Here is a 6833-nt window from a genome sequence, read left to right as displayed (position 1 = left end):
TAATAAGTTGAACAGCAGTATTTAAAGAAAAGGAAAATAATATTTCATTAGAGAAGACCAACATGGTCAGAATTTGGTTTTCAAAATGCCTAATAAATTTCACAAAATGTCATTTATTGAGGAGAATATAGTTACAGCAAAATAACCAATATCTGGAATAAAGTTATGGAGAGAATCACAGATGTTGCAGTTAAAAGATTATATATGAGTTTATTTGGAATCAACAAAAGGCCTGTAAAGAAGTAGCAAAACATGGTCCATAGGAAAACAGCAGAATACATAGTCTTCTTAAATGCTCATGAATTAGTCTCCAGGACAGACCACATGTTAGACCACAAAGTAAGTGTTTAAAATTTCAGCAGATTGAAATCTTACTTAATATCTGACCACAATGGAGTAAATTTGAAATCAATAGTAGAAGGCAAATGGGACAATCCACAAATTATGCCCCCTCCTCACAAAAACGCTTCACTAACTAGTGGGTCAAGGAAGAAATCACAAAGGAAATTAGAAAATATCTTGAGAGAAATGCAAATGAAGATGCAACATACCAAAATTTATGGGATGCAGCAAAAGCAGCACTAAGAGGGTATTTATAGTTGAAAAGGCTAATGTTAAAAAAGAAGTCCTCAATCAGCAACATAACCTTACACTTGGAAACTAGAAAAAGAACTAAAACCAAAATTTAGCTGAGGGAAGGAAATAATAAAGATTTGATCAGCAATAAATGAAATAGATAATTCAAAAACAGATAAAATCAATAAAAGTAAACATTCATTTTTTGAAAAAGCTAAGTAAAATTGACAAACTTTTAGTTAGATTAGTTTTTAAAAAAGAGAGAAGACTTATAACTAAATTCAGAAAGAACATTTTAACTGATAAATTACAAATGAAAAGGAGTATAATAAACTACTATGAATAATAATATGCTGAAAAATTGGATAACCTAGAAAAAATGGAAACTTTTCCAGAAAAATTCAACCTACCAGGAGTAAATCATGAAGAAATAAAAACAGAAATTTGGTTCTGAAGTGAATTATAACTAATGAAGTGATGGAATCAGTAATCAAAAACTTCCCAAGGAAGAGAAGCCCAGGACCAGATGGCTTCACTGGATAATTTAATCAAACATTTAAGTATTAACCAACACCAATTATCCTCAAACTCTTTTGCAAATGAAGATGAGGAAACACTTTCAAAATGATCATATGAGGGTAGCATTACCCTAATATCAAAGCTGGATAAAAATACTATTGAAAAAAAGAGAAAACTACAGGCAAATATTGATGAAAAAAATTCTCAGCAAAATTCTAATAAATAGAACTCAACATTATATTAAAAAGAATTGCACACCATAAACAAATAGAACCTATTCCTAGAATGCATGTATGTTTCAACATGAAAATGGATCAGTGTAAGTAGTGCACATTAATAGAATGAAATACAAAACCAACATGCATATCTCCATTGATGCAGAAAAAACATTAGACAAATTCATAATCTTTTCATCATCAAAATACTTAACAAACTTAACAAAGAGTTGAAGGGTAAACTACCTCAAAATAATAATGACCATATATTAGAAGCCTACATCTAACATTATACTCAGTGGTTAAAAATTGAAAGCTTTTCCTTTTAGACTAAGAACAAAGCAAGGATAAATACAAAACAGAAACAGACTCATAGACATAGAATACAAATTTGTGGTTGCCAAGGGGGAGGGCGGTGGGAAGGGACAGAGTGGGAGTTTGAAATTTATATATACTGACAGACATATGTAGAATAGATCAACAAGATTATACTGTATAGCACAGGGAAATATATACAAGATGTTGTGGTAGCTCACAGCAAAAAAAAAATGTGACAATGAATATATGTGTATGTTCATGTATAACTGAAAAATTGTGGTCTGCACTGGAATTGGCACAACATTGTAAAATGGCTATAACTCAATAAAAAAATATTAAAAAAAAAAAAAAGAACAAAACAAGGATGACCACTCTCACCACTTATACTTAAGATAGTACTGGAAGTCCTAGCCAGAGTATTTAGGTAAGAAAAACAACCAAAAAAGCATCCACTTTGGAATAGAAGAAATATCTTTGTAGGTGATATGATTTTTTTGTATGTATAAAATCCCCAAGATTCCACAAAAAATCCCTTCTATTACTAATAAACAAATTCATTAGGTTTCAGGATATAAATCAACTCCAAAATCTGGTTACATTTCTATACACTAATAATGAACCATTCAAGAAAGAAATTAAGAAAATGATCCCATTTATAGTAGGCTCAAAAAGAATGAAATACCTGGGAATAATCTTAACCAATAAAGTGAAAGACTTGTATAACTGAAAAATTGCTTAAAGAAATTAAAGGAGATAAAAACTATGGTGAGAAATCCTGTGTTCATTTATAGATTGGAGGACTTGATAGTCTTAAAATATCCATATTACCCAAAACAATTTAAAGATTAAATGTAATCTCTCTCAAAATCCCAGTGGATTTTTTTTTTTGCAGAAATAGAATATTTCATCCTAAAATTCATGTGGAATCTCAGAGGACCTGAAGTAGTCAGAAGAATCATGAAAAAAAGAACAAGGTTGGAGGCTTCATAATTCCTGGTTTTAATCATAGTATAAAGCTACAGTAATCAAATCAATGTGGTACTTTTGTAAAGACAGATGTAGAACAATGAACAGAATTGGGAGACCAGAATAAACACTCTTGTATTTGATCAAATGGCCTTGTACCAGGGTGCCAAGACCACACAATGAAGACACTGTCCTTGGCCCAAAAGTCTCTGTTGGGAAAACTGGATATGCACATCCAAAAAAATGAAATTTGATTCTTTTCTTACACCAAATACAAAAATTAACTTGAAATGGATTAAAGATCTAAACATAAGACTTAAAACTATAAAACTGTTAGAAGAAAACCTAGGGGAAAAGCCTCATGACATTGGATATGAATATGATTTCTTGGATATGACATAAAAAGCACAGGCAACGATAACAAGAATAGATAAATGGAACTTCATCAAGCTTAAGAACTTCTGCACATTGATGTGAACAGTTAGCAGAGTAGGAGACATCATATAGAATGAAAAATGGGAGCAATAATCCCTATGTCTACCAATAGTATTCTGGACAAATGAGTCATGGCCTATTCATATTCTATAATACTCTCCAGTAAAGAAAATGGTTAACTACTCTTACCTACAACAGTGAGAATGTATTTCACAGATACAGTATTAGGCAAGCAAGTCACAACAAATATATACAGTATTATTCCGGTATAAATTTTAGGATCTAAAAATACTATAGTTTTTAGGAATGAATGTATATATAGTAAATTACAAAGAAAATAAAATCTGATGATCATACGAATGAAGGTATTAGTTACCTCTCCAAGGAGGGTCTGGGAGAGGATATTGGAAGGGAGCTTTTTAGTGTACTAGCAAAATTTTATTGCTTGTTCCAGATGGTGGTAAGATAGGCATTTGCTGTTAAGTTACTTTTAAGATGTACATATTTTTCTCTTTTGTTTGGATTACATTGATTGCTCGCAATAGGAAAAAAGAACCTTTTTCTCAATTGCCTATTTCCTTTAGAGTCATTTGTTTTTTGTGTTTTTTGTCCTTTTTTATGGTGTTGCTTTTCATTATGATCTAATGAATTTGGTTGTTCATTCATACATATATATGAATATCTAGATTCAGTAGTTTAGATAAACACCATAAGTTTTCTCTGCAGTTATATAGATTTATTTCTTCAAAAGACTATTTTTTGAATGGGATGCTTGATCACAAAGTTTATACAAGTGAATAATATATTTAGTATCTCATATTGGTAACCTCTTCTTCCGCCTTCCTATTCCTCCCTATGTGCACACTATTCCACCCCCTTCCTCCCTCTTCTAGTCTTCTTTCTGGCTTCCATTACAGTACACTCTCCTGCTCTTTCTTCTTCTTTTTCCATTCATTTCTTCTCTTTTTATTTGTTCCTCCTTTTCTTGTCACTGGAGTATAGGTATTTCCCAGTTTTTACCCCTGAATCTCTGTTCTTTATTCAATTTTCACAAATTTAACTAAGGCCCCAAATCAGTTGGACTCCAAAATCTTTAGCTCTAGCTTCAATTTTATTTCTGAACTCTGGGGAACCAGAGGACAAATACCCTGAGGTTATTTGTGGACCATTAATTTATTTATACAATTATTGAGCATAGGTTAGGTTCTATGTACTGCATAAGCGCTAGTTGGGAAGGCAAAGTTTAACACCAATAAGTTCAATCAAGTGCTGTAGGTTCTAAGTTACTGATTTGTGCTGAAACATTGCAGTAGACTACAAAACTGGTAGGGGATTCCTTCTGGGCAGGTGAGATGTCAGGAAGACTTAGAAAGTTACTCATGATCTGAGTCTTGAAAGTTGAGTATTAATAAGAAAAAAAGAAAACAGTGTAAACTAAGAAAATAGGAAAAAAATTAGATGAGCAAAGCTGAAAGCCCATAAAAGATGTGAAAATCTTTTGTATGAATTACTGATCAATAGGGTAATTAATTAAAGCAATGATATCATACAAAACCCCTTTGATTGGAAAATATTAAGAAGTCTGATGAGCTAAATATATTCAGTTTGACCCATCTGAATGTACTCTTTCTGCTTAATGAATCTGACCTATGTGGACTAACATAGGTCTTCTTGTCCTACATCTTCTCATTGAATTTAGCAGAATATCAGAGAGTCGGGTGGGGGTAGGGGGATAATGTCAGGGAGATTATTTTCTTGGTTCCCTCCCTGTGAGATTGCTTATAGGCAGTTTCATCACTTGAAAGAGAGACCAAAAATTCTCTCAAGACAGCTTTGTCTCTCTCTATTTTTTTCCTTCTAATTCCCTGTTACTACTCCCCCCGGTAACCATTTGGAATCTAGGGATGGCAACATTCCTGGGATGCTGCACTATCCCTTTTGTTTATGCCACGCTTAATTTTGTAAATAATTCCCTATATTCTAATTTAGGTGTGCCCTGTGCTTTTTGCTTGGTCCCTGACTGAGAAAAATTGATACTGGAAGTGAATCCAGGAAACACTCCCAAAATTAGATTCTGGAGTTGAATTATTCTCATATTCGAGGAATGGAGGAATAATTTCTTTGCTGAGGAGAAATGGTAACTGGGTAATCTTTGGTAGTGGCACCACAAATATGCAAAATGTCTCTATTACCTTATATGAATAACATAGATGGCGGCTAAATTTTTCCGTTATAGATCAGAGTATAATCACACATACATCACACCACTATTCTTCATGTAGGTGATGGGACTTTATGTGTTCTGTGTTGGGACACACACATTTTCCATCCATGGTAAAGGATAAGAACATGTAATATATTAGTTATTATTATTATTGAAATAATATCTTAAAAATTTTATCAGCTTTAATTTCTAACATGGTAAATATAAATAAGCACAAGCTTTGCCTAATCCCACATTAGCAAAAGTTCTTTAAGGTCCTCAATAATTTTAAATAACGTTAAAGACTTCTTGCATCTACAAAGTTTGAAAACCACTGGTGTAAGAGAAGTGCTTCAGAAAGTTAGCACCAAAGATTTTTTTTTAGAGTAATAATGTTTTTAGCATCTTTGTTTTCTACACATTTTCCTGACATGTATTAATCTATTGATATCTTCTGAGTGATAGTAATTTTTTTCTTAAAATTTCTTTCCTCAAAAGCAGTGAAGTTATTTCAGTATATTCAATATGTTTTATATTTTTAAGTATGTCAAACTTTGATTAAAACCACTGGTGAGATCCCCTACTTATCAAAGAATGTTAGAGTTGGAATGTTAGAGTTAGAAATTATCTAGTGCAGTGATCATTAAACATTGTCTACAGACCTGTGTTTAAATTGCTCTAGGAGCCTTAGAGATTCTTCGGTCCTAACCCCGGGGATTTTGATTCAGTAGGTTGTGGGGGTGGGATGTGGGGCAGAAATCTGTTATTTAGAAAAACTCTCCCAAATTATTTTGATGCCTAGTTAGTCTTGAAATTAATAATCTGGTCCAAGTCTGTCTAGTTTCCTTGGTAGGGTTTGGAAAACTATGGCCAGTGGGCCACATCCTGCCCAGCACCTGTTTTTGTAAATAAAATTTTATTGAAACACAGCCATACCTGTTTGCTTATGCACTGTCAGTGCTTCTGTACCACGGCAGCTGGATTGAGTAGTTACAACAGTGACTGGTCGACAAAACATACTTAGTATCTGGTCTTTTATGGAAAAAGTGTGCTGACCTACGTGATAGAAGAGAAACAATAAATTTAGAAGTTACAAAGGTTTTTCATTTGCTAGTTAGTAGCAGAATTCAGACTAGAAATCGGGTCTCTTAATACTTGTCTATTGTACCTTTCACCATACGTCATACTTTCCTCAACACTGAAAGCATGTTAAAGGTAATTATTTGTGTTGCTGGTAAATTCACGATACAATTCTGTTAAATATTAAGAAAACTGCCATAGTGCATTTAAATTAGAGTTTGATTTGGAAGAATTAGTTTACGAGTCAACCTTTTCCAGCCTAAAGTTGTTACAGTGGGACAAAAGGGCCCAAAGATCTTTTGTTTCCAACCTTGTAGCCATGAGTCAAGTGGCAGGACTCAGGTTTTCTTTTTAACTGCTAATTTAAAGTGGTCAAGCAATTATAATTGCTGCCATTTATTTTTTGCTATTATATGGCAAGTAGTGGAAACTTTGTATACATAATCACAACAGTTTTTAAATTTTCTTTTGGATTCCTTGTCTACCCAAATGTTTTAAGAGCCGCTCTGTGTTTATCTGTT

The sequence above is a fragment of the Camelus ferus genome, chromosome X (genome assembly GCF_009834535.1).
Source record: "Camelus ferus isolate YT-003-E chromosome X, BCGSAC_Cfer_1.0, whole genome shotgun sequence".
NCBI classification, from domain to species: Eukaryota; Metazoa; Chordata; class Mammalia; order Artiodactyla; family Camelidae; genus Camelus; species Camelus ferus.
Note: the sequence above shows the minus strand (reverse complement) of the source record.